We start from the raw sequence: 16,587 nt of genomic DNA on the forward strand, positions 1-16,587 counted from the left end.
ATGTTATGTGACTCTTACCACTACATGTTAATGCTTGTTTAAATCCCTAAATGCACATTACTAAACTAATATTAAAAATTCATACTCTATCTTCAGCAGTGATCAAATGAAAATTAACTTTTGCCATATCCGCCTACTCTATAGTAACATAGAGTGATGCAACATACAGGTACACATTGTTCAATCGCTAAGGCAACACACTTTGCCCGTTGCAAGAAAATCATTTTTCTTGTAGTGAATATTGAAAGAATGCTATTTTTCAATGACATTTTCATTACGCCCTTATTTGGTGGTGATTGAAATCAGATTTTTTAGTAGATTTTGATTAAAAAAAATGATGAAATGTGTGGCTTAAAAGTTGGGAAACCATAAAATATATGATTAAAATTAATTGTTGGCTTTAATTTAACTAAACAAACCAGGGCTATAAGATTCTCATTGTGTTTCACATAGTACACAACCAAATTTTCTCGAATTTTGCTAGGTTAACTGGGTAGGAACTCTAGCAACACTCACACCAGGTGGGTCCATGCGGTACTCACCTGTATAAAAAATTACCAAAAACCCCCCACCCACCTCCCAGTGCTGTGAGTATTCGGTATGAGTTCTATCCTATACGTGAAGCAGAGTTCAATTTTCTCTACAATGTGTTTCTCATGCCCTCAACGTGAGTACAGCAACAAAGTTCTGTCATTTGTGTTTCATAAATAAATGCAAATTTTTGTGGCTACAAATAGGTCATGTAATTTTCAGGCGGCACACTTGTCCAAAATGACAGGAAAGAGAGAGAGAGAGAGAGAGAGCGGAATGCTTGGCTATAGTCCCATTTATTTGTGGAAAATAAATTTTGTAATATTTATTATTTAATGTATGATTAAAAAGAAAATTAAAATTATGTGAAAAATTATTTTATGAAAGAATATATGGTTGAAAAATAAGTTAAGAAAAATGATTTTTTATATTTTTTATTTTTAAATGGAGCTTGGCTAAAATGTGAAATGTCTTACCTGTTGGTGCCGTGTGTTTCATAATATAAAAAGAAAAGTACAACTTCCTGTCATGCTCAAGTAAATTTTGCACTTCGCTATATATACATATCAATGTGCAGAATGTTTTACATATAAAAATAAATAAATAAAAAATATAGTTCAGCAGAATTCCTATTTTTTTTCTATTTGTGAAGCTTCCTGTACACCTTAAGCTTAATTCGTAATTTTTATATGATCAAAGTACAACTTTGTGCCATGCTTGAGTAAAAAATAAAGTAAGCTTAATTACAAATAATCACATAATAAAATGGACAATAAATTTTATATGCTCGAGTCAAGTTCTGTCATTATGCACCTAGTTAAATTTGTCAAGCTCATGATCATTGTCGAAATTAATCTCTAATAATTTCAGAGTTATACTATACGTCAAAGCAAAATAGTCAAAACAAAATGTGATTACCGGAGGGATCGTTGTAGGTGGAGATTCGAATTCACCTAGAAAGAGTTATGTCGCATTGTTGGGGTTTGCTTCATCAAGAAGAAGGCGAGGTTCAATCAAAACATCACTATTATTGAGGAAGATTTAATCAATAAGGCAACTCCTTGAGACGATGCTTTGGTGATCGTTGGGGACAGCGGATTTCGACATCGATAGGGTGTTGATAGATTGTAGTAGTGCATCAAATATTCTTACGTAGGAAGCATTTGTAAGATTGAAAATTTCGCTAGAAAGATTGAAAGCTATATCCACCCCTTTCTATGGAAGGGTTGCTGTTATACCAGAAGGAACTGTTGAACTTCCGGTGACATTGGGCACTTACCCTACAGGCGTGATGATCCTAGCAAAATATTTGGTTGCCAAGACCCCCATGGCATACAATGCAATCTAGGCCGAACTTCGCTAAATGTTGCCGGTGCTATTCTTTCCATCCACTTATCACCATGTTAGGAAACTTCCAACCAGTTGTGGGGTTGGGTGTATAAAGGATGATCAACAATCTTTAAGAACGTGTTATGTTGATAGTGTACAAGTAAAGAGATCTCTACTAATTATGATGATGGATCTTGAGTTTCTAAGGGGACGAATCGAGCCCCTTGACATGACAAAAAAAATGGTGATAGAAGGACGTAAATTAAGCGTTGGGGAAGGCTTACAGTCCAAAGAAAGAGAAGAATTGGTGAAATGCTTATATGGCAATTTAGATGATTTTGTATAGAGCCCAAGTGGTTTTTAAGGATTAGCCCCTCAGTCGCTCAGCATCATCTTGGCATTTTCACCGGGGCAAGCCAATAAAGCAGAAAAAAGAAACCTTACCCCAAAATGACAAGCTATCGCAAAGGTGAAAGTCAAAAAGTTGTTGCAGGCAGGGTTCATTAGGGAATTGCAGCATCCATAATAGACCACTTGGTCAATGTCCCGTTTGGTCACAAAGGACTAATTTTTCTGGATGCCTTTTCTAGGTACCATCGAATCCTATGGCTGAGATGGACCAGGAGAAGACATCTTTCATAATTGACTCCTGGACACATTATTATACAACTCTGCCATTCGATTTGAAAGATGCTAGAGTAAATTTTCAGAGAATGGTAAATAAGGTTAGAGACCTGATTGGGAATGTTATCGAAGCTTAGGTTAACGACAAGATCATCAAGAGTACCAAGGCCAACGATCATGTCACTGATTTACAGAAAGTGTTTGACGTCGCTCGACAGAATAGACTGAAATTTAATCCCAATAAGTGTGCTTTTGGTATGAGTGGAAAGTTTTAGGTTTTTATCATCTCTAAAGAAGCATTGAAACAAAACTAGATAAGATTCGAGCTATTCTATAAATGAAAAACCCTAAAAGTAAAAAAGGAAGTCCAAAGGCTAACAGGAGGGTAGCAACATTAAATCATTTCATAAGTCAAGCAGCAAAAAGTGCTACCACTTCTTCAAGGCAATTGAGAGTTTAACCAACTTTGTATTGAACAAAGAACGTGAGAAATCCCTCGAATCCTTGAAGTAGTCATTTCAATAGCCATCGATCTTGACTAGGCTGTGCGCCACAGCAATTTCAAAGCATGAGGTCTGTGCGATGCTAATAAAGGAATTTTCAAAGGAACAAAAGCCAGTCTACTGTGTTGCCAAGTGTTGAGAGGCACAGAAACTTGGTAGACCTTGCAGAGAAAGTAATGTTTCAGTCGTTTGTGGCAATCAGAAAGTTGAGGCCATACTTTTAGTATCACACAACATAAATCATGATTGATCAGCCTGTTAAGTAGATTTTGCATTGAATTGAGACTTTCGGGAAGATTTTAAAGTGGGCAGTCGATTTAAGTGAGTTTGACATCAAGTTTATACTGAAGACAGCTATTGAGGCGCATGTTTTAGCGAACTTTATCGTAGAGCTTACAATCTCGTCTGACCATCCTCGTACGACAGAAAGTGATTTGGAAAATCTTTGTAGATGGGTCTTTGCACAATGAAGGATCCGGAGTAGCGTCATTATGATAGGACCAAAATTATAAGAGTTGGAGTAATCATTGTGCATCAAGTTCTCGACAACAAATAATGGCGTTAAGTATGAGGCAATAATCATATGTTTGAGCTTAGCAGCCAGATTGGGTGTGTCGCCAGTAGAAATTTGCAGTAACTCTCAATTGATAGTTGGACTAGTGACAAGAAAATTTGAAGTGACGAGAAAATGGTAGCTTATTTGATGAAAGTTAGGGACCTGTAAAGATAATTTGCAAGTTTCAAGATAACCAAGGTCCCCGTAGAGATAATGAACAAGCAGACATTTTTATCTAAGCTTGCACCCGCAAACTTGAAAATTCTGCATAACATGGCAAATGTTTAAGTCTTGCAGCATCCGAGCATTCTACACATAATTGACATAGTGAACATAGAGCATGAGAAAAGTTTATTAGACCCCATCGATTGATTATCTTATGCAAGAGAACTTGCCAAAAGATGTTTCTTAGTCAAGGAGATTAAAAATTCAAGTAGCCTTGTTCACAATTATCGATGGATAACTCTACGAATGGGGTTTCACCATGTTGTACTTGAGGTGTTTCCACCGAATTGAGGCACACGAAGTTTTATTCGAGATACATGCAGAATTTGCGATAATCATCGAGGAGTGACTATCTTTGCATTCAAAGCTCGCGACATTAAAAAGGAGGATGCCAAAGAGTTGATACATAAGTGTAATGCATGCAACGTCATGGGAATATAATTCATATTCCAAACGAATAACAGCCTGCAATTTTTTGGGTATGCCTTTGTTTCAGTGAGGAATGGATATTTTGGGGCCTTTACCTATGGATAAAGGACAGAAAGTTCTTACTAGCAGCCATTGATTATCTTACCAAATAGACAATCATGATCGCTAAAGTACATAGTTTCATGTGGAAGAATAATAGATGAGGGTTTCGCATACCACGAGTCCTCATTACTAACAACGACAGATAGTTCGACAATCAGGCTTCAAAGTTTTCTATACAAGTTATCAAATAGACCACAAATTTACTTTCATTGCTCACCCCCAATCCAATGGGTAGGAAAAAGTAAAAAATTGGTCTATATTAGAGGATTTAATGACAAGATTGGAAAAAGAAAAGGGATATGGGCAAAAACGAATTGCATAATATGATGTACGCATATCACACGACTGTGGAAACTAATGGGAGAAACACTTTTGGCTATCTTTCGTAAAGAAAGCCATTGTCCCCATAGAAATCCTAAACAAAATTGGCATGATGAAGGTCAAACAACTTGACATCGCGACTACGAACGCGAAATTTGACATACTTAAGGGGATAAGAGAGAAAGCTACTATAAAGATGGGAGTTTACAAATGAAAAGCCATTGAATACTTTAGTCAAAAGGTGAGACCAAGGGCCTTTCAACTAGGAGATCTCATACTAAAGGAGACAGTAGCAACAAGGCACCCTCTACCCAAGCTCGGGCCAAATTGGGAAGGACCATACGAGGTGATTCACAGCCTTGGAAAGGGAGCCAAACTTTAAAGAAAAAACACTAGGCAAGTTGTGGAATATCGAATATCTCAAAAAGTACCATTAATAGGTTGATAGGCAAGATTTCTAATTATACGATATTTATTGTAAATATAGTCGCTCAGATGTTTTATTAGATTTCTTAATGTAATGCTTGCTACAAGCGTACCCTATCGTAATTATTTGTATCAGTAAAAGAAAGGTCTAGATGGCGACAAATGATGAGGCCGCTAAGGAAAGGCAAGTCTAGTTGGGATGTCTCGGTATGCTATTGAATCCCCAAATCCAGGTAAGTTATATGTTAGTATTAGAATTTGATTCACGATCGATTAAAACATGGGCTACAAACTTTCCTCAAAGTTTCAAGATTGCTCGACAGATAGCGGTGAATAACAAAGTAAAAAATTTGGTTAGTTCAAAATCATGATTTAGTGGTGAGCTTTTAAAACCAGAAAATGGTTAAAGCCTTAAATCATTGGATCTCATGCTCTATTCCCTCAAATTGCTCAACGTGATAGTGGTGAGCAACAAAACCTAAAAATTGGTTAGCTCAAAATCATTCTACAGTCTACTAGTGAGCTTATAAAACCAAAAAAGGGTTAAATCCAGAAGTCAATAGACCTCGTGCTCTACACTCTCAAATTGCTCGACGAAAAATGGTGAGCACTAAAAAAAAAAAATTGGTTAGCTTGAAATTGTTATACTATCGAATGATGAATTTTCAAAGCCAAAAAATGGTTATGTCCTGTGAACATTAGATATCAAACTGTACACTACAAAATTATTCAAAAGACTAGTCCACAAGCAATAGACAAACAACAGTCAAACGTCAAGAATCATCAATTAAAATTAGAAAACAAGGTTTGTTATCTAAGCCAGAAATTATGTCGACCATATAGAGGTCGAAGAGTGTGCACACGTAGACTGTATAACGATCGACCACATACAAGTCGGCTGCATAATGGTTGACAATCGACTAACACGCCTCAATCGCACGCTTGTTGGCCGTTGTACCATCGACTACTATGCTGTCAAGCAGAAAAAGCGGAGTTATGGGGGAATAGACGATTTAACCTATACACATTTGAAAAGTGGTTTTGATATGCTCGTATGATGGTTTGCCTGGCCAAATAAAAAGAAAAATGGGGAAAAATCGAACGCATGTCATACCAGAGTTTTTTATTGAAGAAGAAATCAACCATAATAAATACAAAATTTAACATCCTCTCCACATCCAGGAACAAGAAAATCTATGGAGTAGTTGAATGAGAAAAGTAAATTACAATGAAGAATGCAAGTTAATAATGAAAATTAAGTCATTCGGGATGCAAATTCCCTTCTCTTCCTCTCCATGGCGTGCTGGTAGGGATGGCAAAAAAAATTCATTAAACCTGATACTCGTCCAGCACCTCCAAATTGGGCGAGCATTACCGACTTAATCGGGTATTCGGGGACGGGGGCTTAATTTTTAAATTCTAGTATTTTTAACTTTTAACTTTTAACAATTTTAGACTTCTAGTTTGTCATTTGTTAGTTTAACCCAATTGCCCAACCTAGGCCAAAACCCACAACTAAACCTTTAACCCAACCCAATGCACACTTGCCCAAAATTAGATTAGACTTAGTGACATGAGGGTTTAAGAGTTGAGGGATTTTTATTTTATTTTTTTTATTTTTTTCATTTTCCAAAAAAGGCTGTCCACCATCATCTCTAGCCTCTCTTTTTGCTGTCCACCGTCATCTCTAGCCTCTCTTGTCGTTGCCGTCGTCGTTGCTTCAAAGTTCTTTCCGTCAATGTTTATTTGATGTATGTGACTTTTATTTGATGTTGTGTTGGTTTCCATTTTGTTTACACAGTATCCGTTCAATCAACTCGCTAAGTATGAATCCAAACCTTGGGTTCAATAACTACCAACGGTATTTTCAATAGAAAAACCAACAGTAATCTAGAAGATTCTTGCTTTTGTCGCTTGCCAATTGGTAATGGCATTTTACAACTGCATGTCTGTTTTTTGTTATTGAATTGAGTAGCCAGTCATTTTTTTTAATTTTTAATTTTTTACTTTTTGTTTTTTAGGTTTTCAAATTTTGTGTATAAAGGTTAAGCCTTTTTATCAACTCTGCATAAGGTGAAGTCTCAAATTGATATAGTAAAGTAGGTGATCAAAGATCGATTTTACTGATTTTTCTTCTTTTACTTTTACTTTTGTCACAAGGATTTGCTATAATTTGTTTATCTGTATCCAAATCATGTCATTTGGTAAAGAGATAATTCTTTTGTTCTTCATTTTGGGTTGATGAAAATACCAAACAAGAATCAAGATTGAAACCCATGACCCAATGGAATTGGTGCACACTTATATATTCCATGCATCTTAGAGTAAACTGTAATAATGTTTTGTGTCAAAAAATTGCCAGAAACTTAATGAATGCCTTTTTGAACATGTAGTAAGGTAATATGCTTTTACATTGTTGTTATATAGTGTAAAGCGCCTATATTGTTGTTACACCCACACTGAGCATTGGAAGTACTCCACTACGATCAAGTACTAGTCCATCCCATGAAGATTTACCTAGTTAGGCAAACACACAATAAGATCCAATAGTTGTGTGAAGTGGATGATACTGGACAAGGTAAGAAAAGGAAATTAACTTCAGTAGTGTGGAATCACTTCAAAAAATGTGTCATTAAGGGTGAAGTCAAAGTAATTTGTAACTACTGCGAAAAACAATTAGGGGCTAAAAGTAAGAATGGGACAAAACATTTACATGAACACATGAAAAGATGTCCCCACCAATATCAAAAAGACATTAAGCAACCAATATTCAATCCATTAAAGGAAGCTTGTCAGAAGGTTTCAATGGGTACTTACTCCTTTGATCAAGACAGTTCTATGAGGAAACTTTGAAACTTGATAATCTTGCATGAGTATCTGTTTTCAATGGTTGAACACATTGGATTTGGAAGATTCACAAATACTTTGCAACCATTATTTAAGAACATTTCTCATAATACTATAAAGAATGATATTTTAAAAATATATGATAACGAGAAATTGAAAGTGATGAGCTTATTGGAGAAGAAAAAAGGATTCATGGCCATCACTTTGCGTTTCATAGATGAAGCTTAGAAACTTCAAATCGAATTATGTGGTAATTAATTAGCTTATTTTAATGTACTATTTAAAATTATTATTGTCGCAATTACGTTGCTTTTATTTTAAATATAGGTTCATATATGTGCCATGTTCACACATGTCCAAGGCACTGAATACATCATTGATGGACTGTTTATTGGATTGGAATATCAATTGTAAGTTGTTTACTTTGACTGTCGATAATTGAACTACAAATGGTGCCATAATCAACATTCTTTTAGATAAGCTTTCTTGTAGTTCACTTTTGTTAAATAGTTTGAACTTGATAATTAAAGGTGGTTAGGAGATCATCAACTCGAGTGCTGAGAAGATTCGTGACAACTTTGCACATTGGACAGTAACTCCCAAAAGAGTAGAAAAATTTGAGAATTCTTCACGTCAATTGAAAATCTCTTGCTATGAAAAGTTAGCACTTGATTGCAAAAATAGGTGGAATTCTACATACTTAATGCTTCATTGTGCTTTACAGTATAGGGATGTTTTTTCTTTGACTAAAGCAACTTGAGCCACAATATAGATGTCTGCCTAGTGATGAAGATTGGAAATTGGCTAAAGAGATACGTGAAAGGTTGGAGGTATTTTTTGAAGTAACTGAAATATTTTCTGGGACTAATACCCAACATCGAATCTTTATTTTTCTAATATTTGTGAGATAAAGTTCTCAATTTATGATTGGATGAAATCTCCTTATGAGAAAATCAAAATGATGGCTTCATGTATGATTGACAAGTTTGAAAAATATTGGAGTGAGATTCATGGAATTCTAGTAGTAGCTAGTGTGTTGGATCCAAGATTTAAAATGAAGTTGTTTTAATATGATCTATGAAATTGAAGTTTTCGGATCTTGAGATTCAAAAGATTAGAAAATTTTGTCACAAGTTGCTAAATGAATACAAAACAAGACATGGATCAAGTAGGATCGTGATTCAATTTTCTACCCAAACTAAGGCATCTACTTTGGTAAGGAAAAAAGATTGGTTGTCACAATTTGATTTATTTGTTTGTAATACCAATAGTACTAACAGTACGAAGTCAAAGGTTGATATTTTCTTGTATGATCCTCTATTGTACAGATCGAATGATTTTGACATATTGGCATGGTAGAATGCAACTTCAACAAAATATCCTTCTTCACAAAAAGTTGCAAGAGATATTTTAGCTATCCTACTATCTACAGCGGCATCAGTGTTTACATTCAGTACCAGTGATAGATTTGTTAGTCCATACAAAAATAGACTTCATCTAAAGACTTTAGAGACATTGATGTGTGCTAGAAATTGGTTATGTGTTGATATTCATGGTATGAGAAATACTATTACTTGTGTTTTTCATAATTATTTTTGTTATTTCTTTATTGCTAACTAATTTTATTTATTGTCAGAACATTCATCACCTACATCGTACTTTGGATGCTGTGCACAGTTGAGTGACACTGATTTTGAAGATGAGGTAAATTCATTTTTCTTTAAATGAACTTGAATATAAATAGTTAAATACATCATTTGTCTAACTAATATTCAGTTTTATAGTCATCAATTTTTAAGGAGCCTAATATAGACATTCTAGAAGAAGATGGCAGCACTTGAAGATCTACAACATAAATTGTTGCATTATTGGATGTTTGTTACTTTGTTTGCACGCTATGATGTAATTTATCCTTTTTGCTTTTATGGGTAATGCAATTATATAATATGACACAATGAAGTACTTGGGATCTAACCTTTTTATTTATAGGGGTTTTATATTTCTTGTATTATGGAACTGTCATAATCAAATACTCATATTAAACATTGAAATTAAAAAAGGGTAATAAACAGGACAAGAATCCTTACCCGTCCCATCTTGCCTTAAACGAGTAATGTGGCAGGTATGGGACAGAGAATTACTTGTGGGAATGGGGGTGCGGAAAGGCTGCCTCATCCCTGATCTACTTTGTTGCCATCCCTGCGTGCTGGTGTATCCAAATGTCTTGGTTTACTTAGCTCTTTTTTTCCTCTCTCTACACTGCAATAGAAATCGATCCCAGTTGAAGGGATCGATGGATGGATGCTCAGTAGCCACCCATTCTATAGTAAGAGCGATAGAGGTCACCATCGTTTTAGCCTCATACTCATTCATGCCCTTAATATACTTCAAAGAAGCCTTGTACCGATCTACTACATCTATTTGAGCACAGGCCAATGAGGAGTGCAAGTTATCAATTTTCCTCTCTTGTTCACTGATTCAAGATTCCATCTATTTTTTCGATCTTGCGTGACATAGAGAGATTTATTTAAGGCTAAATTGTTCTTCTTGAAGTTGTTTGCTTCCTTGTTCTTGTCCTCCCCGAGAGCTTTTAGCTCAATTGTTAGAAGTTAACTCGCCACAACAAGTGAAGTCTTCATAGTTAAAACCTGTTAGGCAAATAGGAAAAACAAAATACAATTATCTAGTGAACTCAAAGGTAAGAATATAAACAAAAATGAAGAAATAGAGAAAGAAAAGGACCTTTCAGTTGTAAACTTCTAAGGCCCTCCCTACATCATCTACTCCATGTTTAAAAAAAGCTCTAACAAGATCCGACATGATGAACGCATAAAATATAGCAACTTCACGCTCACCTTAAGTCTGATAAAACTTAAGATCTGGAAGTGGAGAACCATCGCTCTCAAGCCTCACCTTGCTAAGACTCGAGTCTCTCCCTCCAACGTTATGTGATAGGACGACTTCATTTGGCTCCTCTGATAGCTGAGGAGATCTCTTGTCAGTGTCTTTTCCTTCTTTTGCTTATGACTTTTCTCTTTTTGGAAGAGCATGGGAGTCAGTTGTTGAATTTGAGAATTCAATAGAGGAGTAAGCTCAATATGACTATTGAAAATGTGAATTTAGGAAAGTCTCCAAGAAGTATTGAAAGGAAATTGGCCTTCGAAATACAAAGAGGAACCCTGATAGTGAAGTAGACAATTGCGTTATAATGGGATAAATTTTGCAATCTGAATACACAACTGAATAACTTGATGGAGGATATAATTTTTCACTAACACAAAGGTACAGAAAGAATAGCGCTTTGCTTCATGCATTGGGATTTATCTGACTTGGGATAAGATGAAATTTGTTGAAGATTGAGACAAATAAAAAATGAAGAGGAAACCTTAAACCTCCATCAAAACAATATTTGTACATAGCGATCCCGTGAGGATTTGGCCCTTGAAGCTCTTCTTTGGGCCTACAGGCTCTATATATAATTGTCAACATACATGTACCTATTATGCAGTTAATCCAATTTGGTTCGATAGTTATAAGAACTGGGTCCATTTAGGATGTCAAGTACTACCACCCCATTCATCGAGTTCCGTCCAATTTCATATGAAGAATTGAAAGAACAGATAGATTTTTGGGGAACATGGAACAAAAATTGAAAGGTCAAAAAGATCAAGAGGACAATCCATAACTCGAAGGGATCGATCGACAACATCATTGTGGTTGGTTGGCCAGCACAGTCTATTGACCCATATTTCGACAAGTCAGTTGATCTTCCTCCTTTTCACTCTCAAATCCACTATCACCCCACTTGACATCTAAGAGGATGTTTTTTAATGTTCTTAGCTGGAAGATGATCATGAGGACAGGATAACCTTATACATTGGAAAATAACTAAACTACTATAATTTCAACAAAAATGAGAGTAGAAGGAGAGTTTACCTTGAGTATGAAGAAAGTGAAAAAAGCGTTTAGGGTTTGCAAAGAGGAGAATATGTAAAGAAAAACTGTTTGGTAACTGGGCGTGCTACATTGGATCAATGTTTCAAAAATTAGACTGGACATCGAGTCAAAAAAGTGAAAGAGTCTTAAGGGTCAAATGATCGAAATGAGGTTGAACCAGGATCCGTCCAATAATTTTAATTTTCTTTAAAATTATTTATATTTAAAAAGTAATTCAACTAATGAGCATAAGTGAAAACTAAGTGGGCTAAAAGGCCCAAAACTTCTATAACTTGTTAATAACAACTTTGCCCATATACATACCCTATTATTTAAACATTTTCTAGCTGAAAAAATGTAATAGATGGCTATAATCTTGCCTCAGTACCTCATCTTCTCTGATCTCTACTCTCTCAGACATGTACAATACACACACACAAATATTTATATACAAATACATGTCTCATGTCTAAAAATAAATTTTAATGTGTTTTCTACCCTTTTTTTTTTTAATTCAGAGTGAGTTTTGAACGATCGTAGATACGGTAGGGATTACAGGATATACGATAAGGACAAAGATTTCTTATATTCATCTAACTACTCATAATTCTTGATCTTTCAAAAAGCTTGACCTAATGAACTGTGAAAATCGGAATCGATCACCGGTTTTTCGGTTAAACCGGATGATTACCAAATTTTACATTGTTTGTTTTTCATCCGGTTTTACTCATGTGATCGGATCGGATTTCAAGCCTGTTCCTGATTTTTTTGGTAGAACTGGCTAGTTCGATCAGATTTTTAAAATATTACATTGGACACTTGGATGATAACCAGCTAGTAATTATACAATGCTAGGCACCTATAAATACCTCATAGGCGTGCCATGTATGAGGGCTCTTTTTCTTAAAAAAAATTACTTTTTCTGGCATTCTATCATTGTTCTTTAAGTCATTAAATTATAAACAATAACTAATTCACACGCTAGAGATAAAACAGTGAAGGAAGCTCAAACCTCCCCGTTTTTGCAGGTTTATCAGAGTATCAAAAGGCATCGTATTCTACCCAAAAAGTCAGGAGATCATATTTAAACTATTTCACAAACGAAGAAAAGCCCTTTAAATTTTCGTGAATTCACCTATTTTTGAATCGAAAAAAGAAAAGAAAAGATGGGCTGCCAGGTAACATGCATGTTCTTGTAGCTCACAATTTCTAAGAAAATTGAAATGTGAAAGCAAAGAATTCCATTTTTGAGATACAAATTAAAAAAAAAAAAAAAGGACACGTCCTTTGGTTATTATTATTATTATTATTATTAGTATTATTACTACTACTACTACTACTACTACTACTACTACTACTACTACTACTATTATTATTATTTCAAATTACAGTAGAGTAGTGATGGGGAAAGGACTTAAATTATAGTCGAGTAATGATGGGAAGATGACTTCAATGTCGAGGGGGCAAACCATAATTATAATTTTTTTTTTCAAATAATACAACAATATATGTCAATATTTAAAAATATCACAATTTTGTTATAAAAGTGAAGAAAAGAGAAGAGAAGTCAATGGACTTGTATGTGTTTTATTAAGAATTAAAGCCCTGTATTTATAGGGCCAAATCAGGGATACAACAGTAATTATTTCTAGGGCTATAGGGTTATAATTGTCATTCACCTCTAAACCCTAATATACTTTTCTTTTTACAACACTCCCCTTGAATGACACATTAGAAGATATTTACCTCGTTAAAACCTTGTTTGATAAAAATCCAAACGAAAAAAAAATCAAAACGAAGGAAAAAGAGTACAGTTATTTTAGAGTACTAAAAATAAATGATATCTCATTAAAACCTTGTTAAGATAATCCAGTGGGACAAAACCTAAGCAAATAAAAAAGAGTACAACTACTCCCTCTGATGTTGGTAACTGAAAATCTTTGAGTTGACTTCCAATCTCATGAACTAATTTCTTGAGTGTAGATGTTGGCAATGCTTTTGTGAATAAATCGGCCACAATGTTACTTGAGCGAATTTGTTGGATATCGATATCGCCATTCTTTTAAAACTCGTGTGTATGAAAGAATTTTGGAGAAATATGCTTCATCATGTCACCTTTGATATAGCCTCCTCTGAGTTGCGCAATACAAGCTGCATTGTCTCCATACAAAATTGTTGAACTATCCTTTGTTGAACTTAATCCACATGATGCTTGGATATGATAGGTCATGTTTCTCAACCACATACATTCTCGGCCTACTTCATGGGTTGCAATAAATTTAGAGTGATTTGAAGATGTAGGTGTCAAAGATTGCTTCACAGATCTCCATGATACAGCCGTTTCTCCATGTGTAAACACATAACTTGTTTGTGATTTAACTTTAACTGGGTCAGATAGGTAACCTGCATCTGCATATCCTACTAAAGCAGATCTCGACTTTTGAGAATAAAATAATCTCAAATCAATAACACCCTTTAGATAACGAAAAATATGTTTAACACCATTCCAATGTCTTTGAGTTGGTGTTGAGCTATATCTTGCAAGGAGATTTACAAAAAAAGATATGTCAGGTCGAATGCAATTTGCAAGATAAGTTAATGCTCCAATTGCACTAAAATATGGTACTTCAGGACCAAAACCTTTTCTCCATCTTCAAGTGGACGAAATGTATCCTTTTTCACATCAAGTGATTGAACAACCATAGGTGTTGCCAATGGATGTGCATTATCCATATAAAAACGTTTTAAAACTTTTTCTGTATACGTAGATTAGTGAACAAATAATCCATTTTCGAAATGTTCGATCTACAATCCGAGATAAATTTTGGTTTTTTCCAAATCCTTCATCTCAAATTCATTTTTCAAATAATCAATAGTTTTGTTGAACTATTCAGAAGTTCCAATTAAATTTAAATCATCAACATAAACTGCCATAATTGCAAATCCACTATTTATTTTCTTTATGAGAACACATGGGCAGACATCGTCATTTTTATATCCCTCATTCAATAAATATTCACTAAAGCAATTATACCACATGTGTCCGAATTGTTTTGATCTATATAATGTTCTTTGCAATTTAATTGAGAACATAGTTCTCGGGCATGTATCGTTTGTTTCTAGTATCTTAAGTCCTTCAGGGACTTTTATATATATGTCACTATCAAGTAAACTATACAAATATGCAGTTACTATATCCATAAGGCGCATATCAAGCCCTTGTGACACAGTCAAACTAATTAAAAATCTAAAAGTGATGGTGTCTATTACGGGAGAATATGTTTCTTTGTAATCAATTCCCTTTTTGTGAGAAACTTTGAGCTACTAGTCAGGTTTTGTACCTTGTGATTTCATTATTTTCATTTCTCTTTCCTACAAAAACCCATTTGTATCCAACATGGATTACATTTTCAGGTGTTCGAACTACAAATTCAAACACTTTTCGTTTCTCTAAGGAATTCAATTCTGCCTGTACGACTTCTTTCCATTTTGGCCAATTATTTCTATTTTGACAGTTTTTAATTGACTGTGGTTCAGGATCCTCATTTTGCATAATATTAAGAGCCACATTAAAAGCGAAAATATTGTCTATAACAATATTATTCCGTTTCCATAATTTATGAGATAACGTATAATTTATTGAAATCTCATTATTTTCGGACAGATGTGGTTCTTTAGGAATCGTATCTTCAATGTTTGATTGATCAATTTTCTCTAAAGTTACTTCTTCTAAAGTTTTTGATTGGTTTTTCTCATGTACCTTTCTTTTTCAAGGTAAAGAGTCTTTTGAACCAACTGGTCGACCACGCTTTTGACGTGTTTGAGATTCATTTACTACAACAGATTGTCCTACAGGGACATCAATTTTTGCTGAAATATTTTCTGCTGATATATAAGACTTTGTCACTTTTCTTGTATCAACAAATGTATCAGGTAATTGATTTGCAACTCTTTGCAAATGAATAATTTTTTCAATCTCTTGCTCACATTGATTGCTACGGGGATCAAAGTGAGATAGAGTTGTTTCATTCCAAGTAATTTTACCTTATTTTTCGGGATGTAGTTTTTCACCTCTCAAAGTTGGAAAAGTCATTTCATCAAAATGACAATCTACAAAACTTGCAATAAATAAGTCACCCGTTAAAGGTTTAAGATACCTAATAATTGATAGTGAATCAAAATCCACATAAATCCTAAATCTTCACTTGGAACCCATTTTAGTACGTTGTGGGGGGGTGAAACAGGGAGTTGGACAGTACAACTAAAAACCCGTAGGTAAGAAATATTAGGTTCATAACCAAATGGCAGTTGCAAAGGTGAATATTGATAATTAACAATTGGTCTAATATGAACCAATGATGTAGCATGTAATATGGCATGGCCCCGAACAGAAGCTGAGAGTTTTGTTCTCATAAGTAATGGTCTAGCAATAAGTTGTAGATGTTTAATAAATGATTCCACCAAACAATGTTGTGTATAGACATACGCAACTGAATGTTCAATTACAATCCCGATTGACATATAATAATCATCGAATGCTTGTGATCTAAATTCACCAGCATTGTTAAGACAAACAGTTTTAATTGAGTAATCGAGAAATTGTGCTCGTAATTTTATAATTTCAGCAAGTAGTCTAGCAAATACTACATTTCTAGTGGAAAGTAAGCAAACATATGACCATCTAGTAGAATAATCAGTTAATACCATAAAATAACAAAATGGTCCATATGGTGGGTGTATTAGCCCACATATATCTCC

Source organism: Olea europaea, chromosome 21 (assembly GCF_002742605.1).
Source record: "Olea europaea var. sylvestris chromosome 21, O_europaea_v1, whole genome shotgun sequence".
NCBI classification, from domain to species: Eukaryota; Viridiplantae; Streptophyta; class Magnoliopsida; order Lamiales; family Oleaceae; genus Olea; species Olea europaea.